A 20,355-nucleotide genomic window follows, 5' to 3' on the forward strand; every position below is an offset into this window, starting at 1 on the left:
TGTCACAGTATGGGGTTTTCTAGTGGTCGCAGACAATCAGCTAGAAAAACACTGAGGCCACGTCTATATGCATGACAAGTGCAGCAGACACTTGACGGCACACGCACCCGCACACATACATGAGGCTGCAGCCTAAAGATTAACAAATGGAGAGAGAAAGGACCAAAAGCGAAGCGGTAGGGCCTCCCTGATACCTCTGCCATTTTATGAATCAGCCACCTGGCCGATTAAGGGGAAAATGAGTGAACAGGATCAGAAACGCGTGCTCTTGTTTATTGCTTTAGAGGGTTAGCTGGCGAGGAGGCAGCCATCGTGTGATGATGAGAGTGGCCCCTCTGGAGACGGGCGTTCACACACTGGCAGAGGAGCTAATACAGACTTTCATTAGGATGCACACTTCAACACACTGTCATAGTATTTACAGTCTCACACTGGGGAAACAAATAAACTGCGTGATTAACAAGTTTTCCTGATGCCTGGCGCTTCGCTGTGTGCGCATTGGAGTGCCACCTCGCCGACTTAATGATTCTTAATGGTTTCTTAATGACTTCTTAATGACTTCATCAGGAAGATCCTGCAACAGCACATTCTGACAAGCGGGAGCCTCCCCTTGAGACCCAGGATCACACCACAGCGCTAACCCCTCTTCAGTTTTCTGCTCAAATAACACACACTTTAAATCTGCTTATCTGAGACAGCATCTTCGACTTGGATGACACAAGCATTTGATCCACGGTTAACTGTGGGGATATGTGATGTAATGTGATGTGAAAGCATGCAAGCCGATGTGTGGAAATGCACTAAAAGGCGAATAGGGATGTCCACCTAGGTTGTGGGCAAATGCAGTCACATCAAACTAATCTCAGAACATTGGAGTGACATCTAGTGTTGTGTAACCAGAATTAAACTGCATTGTGTGAGGATATCTAGGAAACCCATTTGGTAGCATTCAGTGCAAAGCTGTGGCTGTGATGCAAGACCGGGGGAAGCAGTAGGAAAACAACACAAACAGGCCTGAAGAGCACAGTAATTGTAGAATTTCATTACAGCAGGAAAGACAGAAAAAAAATAAATAAATAACACTCAAAGCTCCAGTGAGAGAAACAAGCGACATGTTGTTGAGCTGGGAACAAAGTGCGGTCAGCAGCAAAAAAAAACAAAAAAATCCTCCAAGCATTTAATGACATAGAATTTTCTGGGTCACCTCAGTGTCACTGAGCAACAAATAGTTTGGAGTATGAAGTACATAGCGTGGGCCATCACACACCGCCATGTCACCCTCACCCAGTGAATGCCTGCAAATTATCAGTGTATCTCCAGAGTTGAAAGCTCAGGGCTCTTTTCATCCAGACTGTGCTCAATGGTATTAAGAGAGAACTTTGGCTTTCTTTGAACCAATTCTTCATTATTTTTGATAAAAGAAAATTTAATTAGCCAACGAGCCAATTACGATCATCAGTGTCCTCAAAAAACTGCTGAAAATCCAAAGGTTGAGAATAAAAACAGAATAAATTCTATAAATTTTCAACTAAAAGTGAAGCAAAGCAAAACCAAAACCCCGAAAAACACAAGGGTCACACTGTATACACACACACACACACACACACACACACACACACACACACACACACGGATACACACTTAACAACTGCTTAACAAATTGTATTAGCAGAGAAGCGTGACTGCATGGCAAATTACACCTGTCCTGATGGATGTCCTCTTTACGGGTTGTGGAAGCAGGCTGAGGGGCCGTGGAGAGAGGACGAGGCTTCAGCCAAACACTCAAAAAATGATGCATAGCCGGCCATGTGTCACCTCTTGGCAGAGGTGGGTAGGAGGGGTGCATCGCCCAGATACCAGTGCCCAAAACACAGAGAGACACGTGCTCCACTTAATCCATGGCAGTCAGGAGGAAAGGTGATCCACGTGTCTCTTTTTTCCATGTTAACAATTCATGCATCAGCACTGTTTTCACTCTTTGAGTCCTCAGCTGATTTGTTTATGGGCCTATATGTCTTAGAATAAGTTCACCTGTCACGTCAGGGGTTATACCCCTGCTCTAGCATTTTATCCATACAGTCTTATGGAATAAAAATTCTATTTAAGAATTTCCCACTAAGTTTCCCTGGAAAACAAAGTGATTTGGTATTAATCATGAGTAAAAAACTGTGGGAAAAGTATTAAATTGATACGCCTTCAGTTACTTAATTAAAATGCAATAATGTAGAGTTGCAGAAAATTCATCTGCATCTGTTTTGACAATTGATTAATGGTTTCAGTAGCTTTTCAAGCAAAAATGGAAAAAAAAAAAAACATTTTCTGGTTCCAGCTTCTCAAATGTGACGATTTGCTGTTTGCTCAGTCATATACATGTATGTACGACAAGTGAACTGAATATCTTCAGGGTGTGAAATGTTACTAGGACAAAACAAGCAAATTGACATCGAGGTGGTTTTCTCAATTTTTTTTTTTACATTTCATGGACTAAACAATAAAATTAAGCAGATTAATCGATAAACAAAACAACCGTTAGTCGCTGGCTGACAAAAGCATAAAACTTGTTGACAGGCAAGCAGACAGTTTCCAGGAATAAATGAATCATGAATGAGTATTTACTTTGGTTTTAATGACTAGCTAATAGATAGATTCTTTCTTTCTTCTGATATATTCCAGGAAACTAAACAAATTTAAAAAAAATAAAATGTTACCAAAACTCAATTTTAAATGGTTCATTTCCCTGAATGTCCACAGATTTTCAACACAGCACTACAACTGCCATCATGCTTTAAGGAATCCAGACAGTACAATGTTAGCTGTGGGCTTCACCTTGAGCTCTATTTTGTTTCATAGCCAATATTTCTTTGCAGTTTTGGAGAATCTGCACCATGAAAGTTACACCGCATTAGCTGCTGACAGGATTACTTCTGAGGCTGAAAGTGTGAAATGTATAAATGTAATGATAGTGAGGGAAAATGTGAACAGGGCAGGGTGTCAAACCTCTACACCTTTTGGGTGCTCGATTACAAAAAAAATCTAAGTATCAAAAGTTGGCTATGAGTGTTTGATTGTTAGTCCCAATCATAACTGATTCACCTTGTCGTCATCTCATTCATTAGTATTGATCTGTATTAGCAAAGGTAATTAAAAGGATACCCAGGCATAGATACAAGGTTCTTAGTAGTCCCTGTATTTCAAACTGATTTCAAAACAGATTTACGGGCGTTCGACTTCAACAAATGTTGGAGAAACAGCTTATTAGGTGCAAGTCTTGATCCAAAATACATCGATTGGACTCTAAGATCAAATTTACAAGGCCGAAATCAGCTGGTACATTAAGCCTGATCAGTACAGTAGGTGTCAATATGAGGAAAAATTGCAACTGTTCAACATCTAAAAGTCACTGATCATATAAATAGGTACGTTCTGTACAGCACAGTGTGTTAGACTCATGCGATGCGACCTTCCCCTGGAGATCTGGAGAGCACATCCTGTATCAATTAGACCACTGGGGGGGGTTTGTCTGGCTGGGGAGAGCACAGAGAAGAAACCCATGCGTGTCAGCTCAGTGACGATCGACCACTTCCTCTGACGCATCCAAACAGCGTTTTGACAGAGAGAGAAAGAAAGAGATAGAAAAAGTGGGGGATTTACTGCCGGCGGGATTTACTCCTTGTTCCAATTTGCAGGGGGATTACTCAGTTTTTTCATCATTCCTTTATTTATTTATTCTATTTCCAAATTCATTTCTAATTCACCTGAAGGAAAACAAAATATCAAGCCAAATGCATAAATACTGTCAGAGTGAATAGATAATGACAGCGGGTCAAGTTGTGAGTGAGTCACGTCGTCGCTCCTGGAAGAAAGTGATTACTCTAACACAGCGCCGACAATCACGACCAAGATAATCCCATTTCTCACATGAAGCTCAAATTGTATTATGTCACATTGTATTTCGCATATGCTATCAAAAACTGGATTTAGATATGCAAACTATCTGGAAAAAACAAACAAACAAACAAACAAACAAACAAAAACAGTCAAATTGTAAAGGAGAGAGGAAAAACAAAACATGCAGCTACAGGGTTGGCATCCGGGCGTGTCACTTTGTCAAGCTGTATGGTTTCTGAGAGAGCTTGATGGTTTCTAAGGGAGGGGAGAGAAAAAGTGTCGCAAAGGCACGCTCTTCTCCAAGATGAACAGATGGCAGAGTCTAAGTGTGGAGATTTGTTTTATATCTCCATCCCATGTTGTGGCGCAGTGGATGTGGGCTTCCGCTTTCTTTGTTTTTTTTTGTTTTTTTCTCCTTCTTCAAATGTTATCTTACAGGATAACGGATACACGCAATGTTTAAGCTAATGAGGAGTGGGTGTTGTTTTGTCTTCCTCTTTATTTCTTCCCCTCTCTCCCACTGACACATCATCTTGCTTTCCATTCTCCCTCAAACCCACGCTTGGAGCAGAAACCTGTATGCCACACAATTATGCAACACAATTGGGAGTGCTGCTCGCAGCCTGGGTGGCCGTCTAAAGAACATAGCTGACAGTATAGCGTTCCCGGCGCCTACTGACGCGCGGTTACCGCAGTCAAAAGAACATAATGCGCGTGGAGAAGAGATGATATCAGGTCAGAGCACCCGCTGACGAGGACGGACAGAATCAGCTCAGCGGCAGGTTACGCGGCCGTAGCGATGACGGTCAGTCGCTCGGGCCTGCGCTTCAGCGAGAGCAAATATTGGATGGTTTGCCCAGAAATTTGTTACGCACATTCAACGTACCAAGACGACAACTCTCGAGGACCCTGAAACCCTAACAGACTTTTGTATCCAGCGTCGCCGCTGGGTGGAAATATTCCACTAACGTTTCAGTTCGTGACAGCATACCTCTGAACCTGAGCTCTCTTTAGCACTCAGCTGTAGACTGAGATTACTGCTAATATAGCATGCTAACATTAATGTGCCAGTCATTTGCATGTTACCATGGTATTTCTGCATGTAAGACAGGTGTAAGGTAGGTAAACCTTCTTTGATGCCATAAAGGGAAAGCAGCAAAAGGAAGCACACAAACAGATGCATAGCAAAGAGAGTTTACATTAAATACTACAATACTGTAACCATCAACTATAAACAATATGACACATGAAACACAAAAATATAGATATACCATAAAGAGTAATTCTTATAATTTAATCAATTCTGATCAGGAAATTGCAATAAAAAAAAAAATACATTCCTCTTGAAGAAACTGAACTGGGTGGTGGGAGGGAGGGAGGGACTGAAATGCTAATTGGCAAATGTTCAGTGTTAGAATGAGCCATAATAACGAATGTTAAATTTGACACGGCAGCATGTGTAACACGCAAAACTGTTAATGTCGGTTTCAGAGTACAGCTTAGCCTGATGAATGCTGGCAATTCTGACAATCTAGAGTTAAGTCTGACAAGTTTGAGATGCAGTAAACCCCCCCCCCCCACACACACACACACACACACCACACACACACACACACACACACACACACACACACACACACACACACACACAGAGGATAAACCCTTTTGGGTTTTGGTAACCGTGTGTCACTCTCCTCTTTACATTTTTTGGTAAAAAAAAAAATGTTAGAATTTTAATCCATCTAATAATTCCCATCCATAGAAAATAATCCAACATTTCTCAAGTACTGTTTCCAAAATGAGTAAAGGCAAGTTCTCTAAACTGTTTAGTCATGGCAACAATGATTTTCAGTCACACACTAAGGGTGAACCTGAACAGCTTAATCAAAATAAGACCACAACCAAAAGCACTGCTCACAGCCACGCGGCTCCCTGCTGTAAAGCCAAGCTCCCGTGCGTTCACACGGAGACGGTTTGGAGCAATTTAATCAAACTCAGAGTGATGGATGCTTCGGCGTGCTTTATTTGGTGAGGTGAGAATATTACCACTGAATTCAGGAGCACTAATAACTGCTGTTTTCTTCCCCTTCCAAGAAAACTTGAAACCTGTTGTTAGAAATTAATCATCAACAACAACAACAACAACAACAACAACACAAAGCCCCCCCCAGTTCATCATGCTTGCAAAGACTCCTAAAACCAAAAGAATAAATGGCGCTTGCACTCAACTCCTGCTTTATGTGTTATAAGACTAGACAGGTTCTATGCTCGGCTAAAATGACGGGGGAACGTGATGCGTTTTGACTCCTCACCTAACGTCAAAAATCTCTACCCTGGCAGGATGACAAAACACGATCCCTCAAAAGTCCACATGGCAACATAACTAGCTTTGAGTCAGCGTGGCGTTGGTTTAAACCAGGAAGTGTGAACACAAAGCAAACAAATAAAAACCATACTGAGGTAAAGTTGTTAATTTTAACTTCTACTTTGGTTCAGACCGAAGCAGAAAGCCTGTAAGCAGAGGAAGACGCCAAATAAATTCCCAATATCCCCCGCATGGCCTGGGAGACCAGCCCCTGCACCTGTAACCAGGTAAACTTTCCACATAGTCCTTAATGGACACGGCGGCTGTTGTTTACTGAAGACTCCCCACAGAGGAGACTAGCTGACCCATGTCTGCAACCAGTGAGTGGTACAAATGGCAAACATCTCTTGGAGTCATTATTTATGCAGGAATGCCCTTGGGAGTCTTTGCACTTGTTTACACAGTCACGGCACAGTCCATTCATGACGGCTCCGAGTAAATGAGCCGCTTGCTACCAATTTGTCCTGGACGACGAAGCTTTGGGGCTCTACTACCCACAGTTACCTTGGAGTGTGTGTGTGCAAGAGTGTGTGTGTGTGTGTGTGATTCTGTGTGTGTGTGTGTGTATGTAGGGGTACGGAAAAGAGGTTAACGCAGCACTACTGTACTGTTGGGAGCCGACCTGGAACTACGGACACACCAGTCCCAGAGGTATTAGGAAGCACTGTGTCACATTTGGAAATAAATGAGAGGAATACCGTGGACTTCCACCTTTGTTATGGGCTGTTTGTTTGCTCGAGGACGAGGACAGTGGTCAGAGTTTGTGAGCACCACCTCCTCCATAAAACCAAAAACCTAGACAGTAGTTTCATGGAGGTTGAACTCAAAGGCAAAGTGAAGAAGAAAATGAATCTAGCGTTGCTTTTAGGGAAACAGCATTCATTTCCTGTTTTAAAAATCATTCAGCGAGTCCGTCTATTTTCAATCACTTCTTCTGTTGTGTGGCCCAAAGATCCTAAACTTAACTAAAGGTTGAAGCACCATACGTAAGTACACTCAAAAGTCTGCATTCTATACATAAGCAACAGTACAGAAGTATCACAAGTCATTATGCAAGGGAACGGTGCCTTTCATTCTCACTTTATATGATTGGAAGATTGTATTACTCATGCAGTAACGTGGAAGCATCATTTTACTCTTGTACCGGGTTGAGGTCGTTTCATTTTTTTATATAAGAATGTACTGTGATTTATTTGCTCGTCAGAGGTGTTTACAACCTTAATATTAAACTCTACACTGTAACCACAGCTTTAAATTCAGTGTAGTGAAGTAAAAGTTAATTATTTCCATCTGAGATGTCATGGAGTAGAATTATAACGTATTGTAAAATTTTTATATGCAAAAAAAAAAGAAAAAAAAAGTTGAAGTATCTCATAGTATATTTAAGTAAATGCACTTTTCTACTTTCCAAGTAAATACTAAGTAAATAACTGCGATGTCAAAATACACAATGTCAGATTTACCGCAACGGTAACACAAAAATAAATGAACATTTGGCCTTATGAGCACAAACCTTTGAATTCACTTTGATACCAATCCAAACAGTGACAAAGAGAACAACATATCAAACTGTTTAATGAACCAAGTAGAAGGCATCTTGTACTAAGTCGTGTATCTTAATAAAGTAATGAGAATGCTAAGGAAGTCTGTGCTGTCAGCTTCTGAATACTCATCAAGTGTTAACATCTTCCTTCCTTCCTAACAAAGCAAATGAACCATATATTACAGTGTTTTGTCAACCTCATCTGAATAAATCCTAAAGTTTAAGGTATTAAATTTATCTAATTGTGGCTTTTCTTCAGAGTTTTAATGGGTATCTCTCTCTCATAAAAAACAACCATTAGCTGGCAGCTCTTGGTATTTTCAGTGTTATGTCACTTTACCTAAACAAGAGGGAGTGTGTGTGTGTGTGTGTGTGTGTGTGTGTCTGTGTATTTTTTTAATATATACATTTAGATTTGAGTGCGTTCGATATGTGTATGTGCGATATTTGAAAAAGACATAAAGAACCAACGGGGGAGGATTCAATTAGACGGAGACGAAGTATTGAAGGCAAATGCCTCCCCCTATAGTTTTCATGTGCTCACCCAGTCAAACAGTAAAAAGGGAAAGAAATGCGTTTAACGGAGAGGCAGAGCGACAGAGAGTGAAAAGAGGAAAGAAGCGATGGGATAATTTAACAAGCTTCTTCCTAAACCACTCCAAAACCTCCAGAGTTTAATTGCTGGGAGGCAACATTATCCCTAGCAACACTGTGTCTGTCTCTTGGCTGGGATTCGGTGGGTACCTGCTGTATCCACTCCCCACACAATACAGCGCCCACTGAGCCATATAATCCTCTCAGGCCCTCCTCTTCTGGAGAACCACATTCAATCCCGTTGTGACATGGGAAAATCTCCTCTTCTCCATTTTTTTTTTCTTTTTCTTTTTTTTTTTTTTGTCAGGGTACGTGCTTCAAATAAGCCCAATCAGCAGGCGCCGTTATGTGCGCACAATGCTACAGGGAGCCATAGAGGACGGGAAAACAGAAAGGAAGAGTTAAATAAAAAGACGTTTGATTTGCTGCTGTGAAATTTGGGGCTACTTTCCATTCCTCTGCGGAGCTCCCGGGAGCAGCCATATTTCTGTTTATGTTTAAATGTGAATCAGTCAGATGGGCTGTTGGGTTCCTGCTGAATCATCCTACACTCCCATCAGAAAGCGCAGGGTTACTTTTGAACCGGCTGCCTTGTAGGAGAAAACAAGAAACTAATGCTACTTTCTTCCCCGACTCCCTCTTTCAAGTTGCCCTTGAAAAGAAAATTACAACAACGGCTTTGATGCAAGTCTGACATGCTTCGAGATATTCTCCATAAGTGCAGACACATACTAGATTATCATTCCAATGAGTCTGTTCTGATGTCTTTTAACCGTCTGGATATAGTACGAGCTGGCGAGAGGGAGGCTTTTTCAAAGCTGTGCAGAGGGAACGTGGAAACAGTGGCTCATTACACAAAATGGCAAAAGAAGAAATCTTTTTTTCTTTTTTGGCCAATGTTTTGAAACTTAAGTCAATATGGCATTTAAAGACCTACTGAGACATCTTTTAATTAGAAGATGAGCTAAATAATGAGAAAGTACAGAGGCGGTGTAGTGAAGAACATTTCAATGTTTTATCAATTTTACTTTTAGCCCATCTCTGTCCTCTTGTGTGAGAAAAAAGAACAGTTTGAATTCATTTTTTCTTTGAGCACCATTTAATTCAATCCTACATTTCAAGAGAACAAACTGTCACTGATTTTTCCTCCCTTTATCAGAGTTTATGGGGTCTATGAATATACATGTTACACTGTAACTTAAACTATTTATTCACAGGTACAGATATTACGTATGTATTGTTATTCTCATAGCTTTAGTAAAGTAGTCAAAATGTGGCATTTTTTAAGTCTAATAAACGTTTTTGAAGCTTTAACCATCTGTGTCTGTGTGTTTGTGTGCGTGTGTGCGTGCGCGTGTGCGTGCGTGTTCCGACCTTCTCTTCCCTTGGACTCACTGCTACAACATTAAAATCTGGGTCATCCTACCTGTCTGAGAGGCTGGAGGTCAGGGGCTGCAGGTGTTGGGAAGATGAGAAATCAGTTGCTGCTGATGCTGAGAGTGAAGTCCAGTGTCAACACCGCACTATACCACTCAGTTACTGTAAGAAAGAAGAGCAGACCGACAACGTGTTAACCGGTAAAGTTATTTCTGAAAGTAATGACCAAGAAATTACATATTTAAATTCGAACAAAGCTTACAGTAAACCATTGCCCCTATACATACGCAACTGAGGATCAGTGAAATCTCGATAATGTACATGTGATTCTCTCAGTCATTGATCTATTAATGAACACGAGTCTGAAACTTCCAAGAGAAAAGTCAGTAAACTCTGGGAAGAAGAGAAACTTAATTGTTTTATTACCTGTGAAAATAAATAAACTAAAACTTGTTGACTTCCCCTACCCTGTCTGTGGAGCTCAGTCCCGAGCCCATTGGTTCCTACTGAAGATGTGAATCTTTAAAGGAGCTATTTGTAAGTTTTGCTATTGCTACACAGCCAGCGTTAGCATTAACAGCTGTTTACTTACCAGTCCCCCGAAGAGCTTCAGTCGACATTGTGTTTACAATACAAGAGGTTAAAATACGTCCTCTGTGCAGTGCTACTTCTGCAGGGCAGACTGGACGCTACATGGATTCGCTATCACACTGGAACTAGCTGGTTAGCACGCTAAAGAAGAGTTAACATTGGTGTGGCTTTCCACCGCTGCAGACAGCTCCTGGTGAGTGAAGGAATGAAGATTGAGGCTGCAACATTTCTTCTAGACTGGTAATTAAACAGCTGTTAATGCTAACATCGGCTATGGAGCAATGGCAAAAACTTACAAACAGCTCCTTTAAAAACACCAAAAGGTTCAGTAATTTCCTAAAATAGTCGGAAACCGTAGTTTTTAGCAAATGTTATCAAAGAGGAGGAACAAGTGCATTTGTTGGGGACTATTTTCAGCGGTGGATTAATCCACATTTGGTGCTCTACTGAGTATTTCCAGCAGCAGGATGGTGTATGTGGGACTGAGTCGAAATAAACTACAGTGTGTGTGTTCATGGTAATGAAGGAACATGTCTTCCAATGCAATGCTGTGGTTCACTGATGTGTTTTAATAGTTTTTGGAAACAATGGAGCTCTGTGACAGATGAGTAAGATCTATCAGGTTTTTGATACACATAATACTTCTTAGTAGGATGTCTTCATTTGGGTTTTCTTCATGGGATTTGTTGATAATAAAAATAATGACTTATCATTTAAACTTTTCATAAATGTCTCCTACAAACTGATACTTTACAAAGACAAAAAAGATCTTAAGTGTAGCAGCTCTTTGCAGCAGTGCAGAGCTGCTAATGATGGATATAATATCTGCACTGGGTTTGGAGCAGTTGTACTTTAATGCTGCTGCTCACATCCTCAAAAATCGTGAAAATCTTTCACATCCAACACCGCTGCAAGAAATAAGATGGTGAGGTGGAAGGTGAGCTCATAACCCATAACAGATAGTTGAGATTGGCCACGTTGGCATCGAATCCTTATGAAAATTGTAACAGGCCTTGGCACAGGCACAGAAACCAACAAATCAAAACTGTGAGGCTTCCACACACGTTTACAGTCGGGCCATGAAGGCCGATTCTGAAAATTTCTGTCAAAAAATGTGGTCAGCTGCTCAGCTCCCACCTGCTGCTTTATTCTCAAAGATCTGTAGCGTCGTGGCAGTCATAGCGTTAATGCTCAATGAGAGCTGTTTTAAAAATAAACACATTTGCCAACACAACGAGCGATTCAAGTAACATTAGCTTATATAAATTGTCAGTAATGAGGCACCGGGGACAGCATCTGTGATCCGCAGAGGTCGACCGGAACATTTTGCTTCACTGCTGAATAAAATGCATCCTAAGTGCGGTTTAACAGCCTTAACATGAGCAGGTACATACAAAGAGACAGGCAGAGGTCCAGGAGGGCGCGGCGCTCGTTGTAGAGGTCACACGCACAACACAACAGTGATACACAAACACTGCTGACAAGGGGAAAATATGAGGACTTCTGAAGCACTGTAAAATAGTATGAAGAAACGGATGTATGGGTCATTTTACTGAGCGGCCCCATTAACATCGCTGCCCTTGTCTGAACTGGAGCTCAGATCAGTCTCACACACACACACACACACACACACACTCATGCCAAACATGTATGCGCACACACACACACACACGCTGGGCAGCATTTTCTCCTCTTTTTACATTTCTCCTCTTTTTGCCCTTAGAGAAGAAGAGGTCGACATTTTAACTGCATCGGCGAGGAGATGGCTTCCTTTCACCTTGACGGGCATATAATGAACATTTTTCATTTTGAGCTTAGCTTCACTTACAGAGTCAGTCAGCTATTTTCTCTTTGAACCTTCTTTTTTTTTTTTTCCTCTTTCTGACATTTCCCTCTGTGGTTTTGCCAGGATGATCTTCACAGTAAATTTGCGCCCCTTTTAAAGAAATAGGATACATTTCTGTTGATTTTTTTTTTTTTTCAAAGCGTTCATTTCCATAAAGGTTGTGCGTATAACACAAATAGGCCCACGGTGCAGCATGAAACACAAACAATATGCTAATCACACCTGTTTCAATTAGAGCCCGGGTATCCATGAAATCCATATCATTATTACTTATTGTTTTGCATTTTTTGCTTTAGGAAACAAAAAGCTGCTACTTGCAGGGATGTCATGTGACCAAATATCTGACTGATGAGCTTTTGTGTTTGTGAAAACACATGGAGGTTTTGGAGGGATATTTAAAGTACAATAATGAACATATGCACACATGAAAACAGACACTGGTGCAAAAAAAAAAAAAAATAATAATAATCATGTGATTATTTCAAAGACTGCAATTGTGACGAGTCACAATTTTAGTGGGAATGGTATTTTTTTGTTTTCCATTTTTACTTAAAAACATATTAAAAACAATGATGAAGTGAGTTTTGCAATGGTCTGCACCAAGCAAGCATGTTCCCTCATGTCTGGAGAATATGATTTAAATGCTTCGAAACATCATTTACAATCGTAAGTTGTTAGACGTTTCACCTTCATCAAAAAATTGCAGCTTCTGCGATTTGGCCATATTGTCATTTTGGTAGTTTTGTGATGAAACACATAAACGAAAAAAAATGTTGGAAGACTGTACAGCTAGATAATACTGTTTTCCTCACTTAAAAGACTTCAAATAATATCCTTAAACCAACCCTGCTGTATCAGCCATATTGAGATGATGCTTCATTTGAAGGATTATGGCCAGAGAGTCAGAGGGTAATAGATAGCTGCCTTCTTGGTATCAGACGCTCTGCATGAAGTGACCGATTCATTTCCTGTTTGAAAGTCACTCGAACACACGAGAAACAAAACAGCCACAAAGAGGCGTGATAGAGCCATAAAGAGCCACAAAAAAACCCACAGGTTCTGTCGTTTGGAGCAATGTTGTAGATGTTGTCTCATTATCATGCTGCCTGACTACTGAGGAGGATTACAGGGTGGATGGTTTAGGTTAGAACTATACGTAGTTTGTCCACTACTTACAGAGGAAACACTTTAGTATGGATTTTTGGTCACTCTTAGTATCCTGAATTTTTTCCAGTCATTGTTTTTATCTTGGTTTATATATAGTATGCAGCAGTTTAAGTTTTCATTTTATTTTAAAGGTCTCATATAGTATAAAGGTAGATGTCCATGTGTAGTTTGATTATAAAGCAGGTCTAGATTCTATATTAATACTGTGAAAGTATCAAAGCGCTCAGTCCATAGAGAAATGACACAGCCTGTATTCAGAAACTGAGCTTTAAAACCAGCTGGCAGGACTTCTGTAACTCTGTGATGTCACAACAAAACAGTAACCCCTCTCAGCCATGCTACAAGCCCCGCCCACCTGGACCCACCATCCAGCTCCGCAGGATTTTTTTCCTCTGAGTGTTTACCTGAAATCTGCTATATTTTTTCATTGGATCACTCAGAAAACAGTCAGCCAATCAGAAAAGAAGCTCCAGAGAAGCGTTAGCGAGAAGATTCTTTTGATTTTGAAAACCACAAATAACTTCTTATGGATCAAAACACAGAAAAAGTGTCAAATATGGGACCTTTAAAAGTATAACTAGTAGTGCAGAGTTGCTTTGGTTTGTTGCCTGGATCAGGTTGGCAGTGATTGACAGCAGTAGTCTGGTGCATGAACTGAGTCTTGCAGAATGTACATAATTATCTAATGATAGACAGAACTTTTCTTTTTCCAACGCGAAAAAGTTTCTGCAATGCTTCTTATTCAAAGTGATGGATTAGCTTCAGTGGCGGAAACAGAAGGGCTAAAAGAAAAGTAGAGACTCATTGCATGGATCTTATAACAGAAGATTAGAAAAGAAATGACAAAACAGCAAACTCCTCGACACCGAACAGAACAAAGCCGGCCTGTAAACTAACCTTAAGGCTAAAATGTTAAATACATACATAAAATACAATCCAACGCAAAAGCCTCTGTCTAAAAACCCAAACTTATATTCAAAAGGCTAGCTAAACAGGACCCCATGTACCACACACACAGTCACAAGCACACTTGTGCCCACATTTGCCCACGCAGGGGGGGCTGGCAGCGTGCGTTCCAAGACAGCTGGTGAAAACCGGGTGTGCTCTGGCTGCTAGAAGGAGCAGATTCAGGTGACATCTGTGCCTCCTGTTGCAGCGCAATAGTAGAAACACTAAAAGTGAATTACAACATTAATGATAGTGCTCTGCAAGCTGTCGTTCCATATTATGCATCCATTATTCCTTGCATGGGTACTCAGAGGCATCGTGAAGGAATAGGGCTGCACCCCCCCCCCCCCCACCCCCACCTCTACAAAACAGCCCCCTCACTGTGAAAGGGAGCAGTTGTTGAAAGGCTTGTTGGTTTATAGAGTAACACCTTCCACCACTATACCATGTCACCACATGGCACGGTGCTGACTGGATGACTGATTCTCTTGCTCTCTATTTCCATCTCTCACTTCATCTTTCAAGCTAGCAACCTTCCACCCCTGACCCCCCCCCCCCCCCACAACCCCCCCCCCCCTTCTCCCCTTCCTCCTCCCTGCACCGCCACCACTATTTCAGACAACATTTGTTTGATCTTGCCGCCCTCTACAGCTGAATGAAATCAATCTGGGAGAGATGTCATGTGTGAGCAGAGATGATTGGCCACAAGAATAACATGCATTTGAGAACACGGAGCCCATGCCCTTCGTCTCACAAGCCACGAGGCTTGACGCATGCATGCATGTGCAAGCGCGCAAACACACGCCGGAGAGGCCGGCGCACGCCTGATAGGCATCACATAGACATCTCCAAGCTGTCACCCATCCCCAGACTTTCAATAACTTCAAATCCCCCGAAAACTTGGAGAATAAAGGCAGAGTCGATCACTCATAGCTCTCTTCACTCGGCTCTTCTCTTCAGGGAAATAACAGCCGAAGGAGAAAAACAAAGTCAGGATCCCATCCTCTCCTGCAGAAAAGCACTAGCATCCCCGGAGGACATGGGGAGAACACTTCTTTCATCATTCTGGTTAAGACACAATAAAAAAAGATTCATTTAAGATGTTGTGACATAAATAGCACACAGGTATAAACCAACTATATGGGAGAATCAATGGTAATCAAAGGTGGATTTTTTACAAATAAAAAGCTATATGAAAGAGAAGAGAAAAAAAACTGCGGGTGGGTAGTGGGAAGTGGGTGGTGGTGTTGGTGGCATCACTAACACAGCAACACAGCTTTCACGCCAGCCTACACATTTCTATAGGAGTCTGTGTGTTTGTGTGTGTGTGTGTGTGTGCGTGCGATTTGGGCTTGTGCCACGCAGGATCGAATGGCGGGCGCTCCCTCCACAATGTCTCCCGGGAACATAAACAGATCGTCGGCAACATCCAACCGCAGCTCTGTGCCGCTGACTGGCTGTGATTTCTTCATTCAGGAGAGAGCGCCTGCAAAATGTGTGTCGTACTTGAAGTGTTTTACAATTACCAGCTGATTATATCAGCCGCATTAGCATATTAAAAGGAAGACTACTTGAACACACAGATAATGACTGACTGTTGAAAATAATTTCCCCACTCATTATCGACAGCAGACACTGAGATCTGGGAAAGGAAATGTTGATAAATACCCGAAAACCTTTACTGTGTAAATAACAACAATTACAGAGAAATTAGATCAGGCTGTGTTGGTAAAAAAAAAAAAAAAAAAAAAGATAATTCTAATTAAAAACTTGCAGATACGTGGGGAAGAAAGCATGAAGCTGTGCATCTATGTATAGGAGTAAATTATTATTCACTGGTATCAAAAAAAACAAACAACCTTTTGTGTTGTTCACAAGGTGCCACTAAACCAAATCACTGTTCTCCTTTCAAACCGGTATTCTGAAAGTGCAGAGCTCCCATCACTGTGATAGAGCTGGATAACATGAAAGCAATACTTAATAAAAAAGGACTTTATGTTTGAAGTAACTAAATAACTTGCCTCAGACACTCTACATGTATGATTAGAATCTCCCTACTGGTTAGTTTAAACTTGATGTTCATCTTTGTTGATGCAGTTTGTCCGTGCTTGACGGACTCCATTTAATACTGTTCATTTTGACATTTTGATACAGATGATGCTTACAAGTGTAAACCCCAACCTTGCCTCTTTTACGCAGGTGAGATGCCGGTGAGTGGCATCCGACCAATTTCACATTTCACGTTTGTGGCAGAGGCTGAGTGATATTTCATGAAATTATTTAGCCACTAATAATTCCACTATCTTTAAATTGCTTGTTTAATCCGACCAACAGTTCAAAACTGAAACATGTTCAGTTCACGAAGATGTCAAAGAAAGGAAAGCACCAAACGTTTTGAAAACTGTTTGGCAGTTTTTCGAACGATTGAACGTTTGACTGAGTAGTGAAAATGTTGACAAGTTTCTGTTAGTCAATGAATCAACTAATTGTGCCAGCACTAATATTGTTAATTGACAATGTATTAGGACTTTGCATATTTGCAGAGCATTTTGATTTGAGAAAGTATTTTGTTATGATAGCCTGACAAATATACATTTACATATTAACAATAATGCCTAAGAATCCATAGAAATTCAACACAGGGATTTAATTGTACTGTTTTGTGGAATCAAAAATAAATAACAATGTTGATGGTGCGCAAACATCAACATTTCATCTCATCTCATCCTGTATGTTGCGCATTGTCATTCATAGCAAGTTAGAGCAGGTTCATGACTAACTCTGGCTATTTAAAGGCCCAGTCAGCAGTTTCTCTCGTGTAGCCTATCATATAATGTAATTTATAGGTCATCTGAATGGTAAATGTATCAGTGACTAGCAGGACATTCCATTCTTTTGATGTGAAATACAGCAAGAATCACACGTCTTTGTCATCTGCTGTTTTGGCTCGGAAAACAAAGACAAAAGCTTTTCGTGGCTGGAATGTTCCCCGCTCATTCTGGAGCTCTGTCCTCCATTGTTGAGCGGCTGAAAACGCACGTGGACGTGAAGGAGACTGTGAATGTCATGAAATTCATCAGGCTGCAAGTTTTTTTTTTTTTTATTACGAATGTAGGCGAAGCGAGTTTTCACAGGCAGAAATCTCAGCACCGGGGGTCGAGAAATCATTAAGTTATTAACATTTATCAACGACTATCACAGCCTCCCTGCAGATATGCGACGGCAATTGTGTGATTTTTTTTGGCCCTTTGAAGTATTGTGATGCCTTCAAGTACTGTGAAATATTTTGCTGGACGACGGTAGGTAGATTTCTACCCACCACCACCAGCACTGTTAATCAATACGCACTTTTCTTGCCCTTTTCCTCCTTCGTACACATATCTCCCTGTCTGACCAAACAGGGTGAATTTGTGCTCTTAATCAGCTTGCCTGCCTTGTCTCTTCACTGGAGGCTGGCGACACGCTTCCCTTCCCCCTTAATTCCCTGGCTCTCAACAGACAGGCGCGCTGATTAACATGCACGCCCAGGTAGGAGCTCCCTCCAACACAACCCCGCTGCCCACCAGGTCCACACACCATTATCCCCGCTACTCAATAGCACCCATCTCAATGCACATCTGTCGAGCTGCCGCATCCCCGCTCCTTAATTAGCTTTACAACTTTCCCCCACTTCTGGATGGAAAAGAAGGGAGAAATTTGTGGCCGGCGCAGTGATAAAATGAGGGAGGGAGAGTGGCAGACAAAGAGGGAGGAGGACATATGCTGAATGCTGAGATGGGAGATGAAATAGAGTGTGTGTTTATGTGTGTGTTTGTGGGGGGGGGGGGGGGGGGGTGGCGGTAGCGGACAAGATTAACATTAATTCCTCTCATGTCCAGGCCCCAGCATCACCAGGAGACCCTGTCCTCCTCCTTGCCTCCATGATACCGTCTCTCCACCCAGAGGATGCAGCCCTATGAGCAGGTGCCTTATCTTATCAGTTTCCCTCTCACATCAACCACCCTCCACCCTGCACCCCCCCCCATCTTTTTGTGCTTTTTGAGTTGCTCCTCATACACGGCTTCAAAGCTGCCCTGTCTCCCCTTTGATTCTCATCCGTTCTCCCCCCATCGACACCGTCGTCGCCGGGCCCCCGGTGACGGCGGTGAAGGTGGCGTTCCTCGTGTTCGAGCCGGTACTGTGGCTAATGCTAATCCGCTATGCTGTCTCTGTTATTCCACCGCAGCACATTTTGTCAGCCGCTCGAAAAACAGACCGAAGAAGTAGACAGTGAGAACGAAGAGGCATCCAATTAATATGAAATTGTCTCCAGAAGTCAATAAGGTATTAGTTCCACTTGAGTGTGTCTAAATGCACAGAGTAAGGCTAATTATAATCCCATGGAGTATTTATACTATTTACGCTTTGCCCCTGTCATTACTACAAGCTGTAATCCTCCGACCCGTGTTGTCTGCATGTGTTGATGAGCCTTATGCCAGTTGCCAAAAATACTTAAGCTCGTTCCCCGTTCCTGAAGGCTCCGGCAACTATTCCATGCACAAACAATGTGAAATTAATCACCGTTACTATGGCAATGAGCATTGAACAATATCATAATCAGCGCTGCCATCAAGAATGGAGTTTCAATCCAGAGGGGCAAAGGTTGCTGTGGAAAGAAGAGCAATGAGCTATTTTAGTCAATCTGCTATTCTACATACATGGCAGCTTCATTATAACTACCCACTGCGTGCATAACCTTCTGCAGGCCTCCTACCAACCGTCTCCAGTATTAGAAATACTAATCTCCTATGTGTATTTCACCCTCCATCCTTCCTTCCATCCAGCAATTATGCCCCCCGCCATCAAAAGCCATCAAAACAGTAATTTCACTTTTTCACAGGCAGGCTTTTCACATTTCCTTCCGTGAAAGGCCTGAATCATCCCCTTATCTCCATGGCTATTACACAGTGTGCATGAGAGTGAAAACAATGGGCTCGGCGTGATGAGATCATGGCACTTCATTTCTCCAAGGCCACTCCGGTAGATGCAACGACAATCCACCAGCAGCAAGGAGGATGGAGACGGTGAGGGCCCGAGGATTTCTCGGTCACTGAGCCCAGAGCTGCGAGGCAGGTCATCCCCAGTAATAAGAGAGGGGAGAGGAAGAAGATGAGGGAGGAGGTGGTGGGTGTGGGTGTGCTGGCAGTGGCGGTTGCAGGGTCTCACAGCCTCGGCGGAGGCTTTTTTTGAGGCCCCCCGACACCAAGGTCAGTGACTGGAACTCAAAGTTGGACCCTTTATTCCTGCCTGTGTACGGAAACCCTCAGAGGATTGAATGGCGCTGCTGCTGCTGCTGCTGTACGAGCACTGTGTTTCTTGTGAGGCGGGCTGGTTCAGGGTCTTGCGGAGACGGAGAGGGGAGGAGGGGAGCGCTCGACTGAAGAGGATACGGCAGAGAGAAGTGACAGGCCCGGGGAGGGAGGAGGAGGCTGGAGTTGCAGGAAGAGACAGCTCACTAGTGACTAAAACAGCAGGTCTGAGATCCAAAGTGTCTTCGCTCACTCCATTCGCTTTGCTTTCCACCGGCTGCAGCCATCTCAATTTCTTCCTTTTCCCTCAATCAGTCAGCAGCGTGGAGTTTATCCTAAAGGCCCTGAAACAGGTATTTCCTTAACCAGTATCCTCTTATACGTCTGTGCTTCACAACCTTTTCGACAAAGAAATGTCCTTTTCCAACCCGTCAGCATGGGCTGCATATGTCTACAGGTTAGGAGTATTGTTTTCCCTTTCATCCTTGTTTAGTCATTTTTAGAGGCGTGTTTCGGATGTTTCGAGTGTTTCTGTTGTTTTTTTGTTTTTGTTTTTTTTGTGGAGTGAATAATCCTGGTGAAATAAAGCTAAACCAAACACAATCTGGGCATCCATTGGTTGCTGTTCATTTCCACAGAGTATTAAAATCCATAAGATACTTGCTTGGGTTGTTTAATGATCACAGCGAATATAAAGTCTTTATTAACTGTTGTCAGAGTTGTGTTATTGTTGCGGGGTAATGCAGTG

At 42.2% G+C, this 20,355-nt stretch overlaps 1 protein-coding gene across 1 annotated transcript in view; it reads right to left on the reverse strand.

Moving 5' to 3' along the window:
* Nucleotides 1–20,355, reverse strand: part of LOC130185495 (RNA binding protein fox-1 homolog 3-like) — a 365,601-nt gene that overhangs the window by 283,520 nt on the left and 61,726 nt on the right. Inside the window, exon 3 of the mRNA XM_056401984.1 lies at nt 9,817–9,929. The gene's annotated coding sequence lies outside the window, so the exon portion shown is untranslated. The remainder of the gene's footprint in view (nt 1–9,816; nt 9,930–20,355) is intronic.

The sequence above is a fragment of the Seriola aureovittata genome, chromosome 17 (genome assembly GCF_021018895.1).
Source record: "Seriola aureovittata isolate HTS-2021-v1 ecotype China chromosome 17, ASM2101889v1, whole genome shotgun sequence".
Lineage (NCBI taxonomy): Eukaryota > Metazoa > Chordata > Actinopteri > Carangiformes > Carangidae > Seriola > Seriola aureovittata.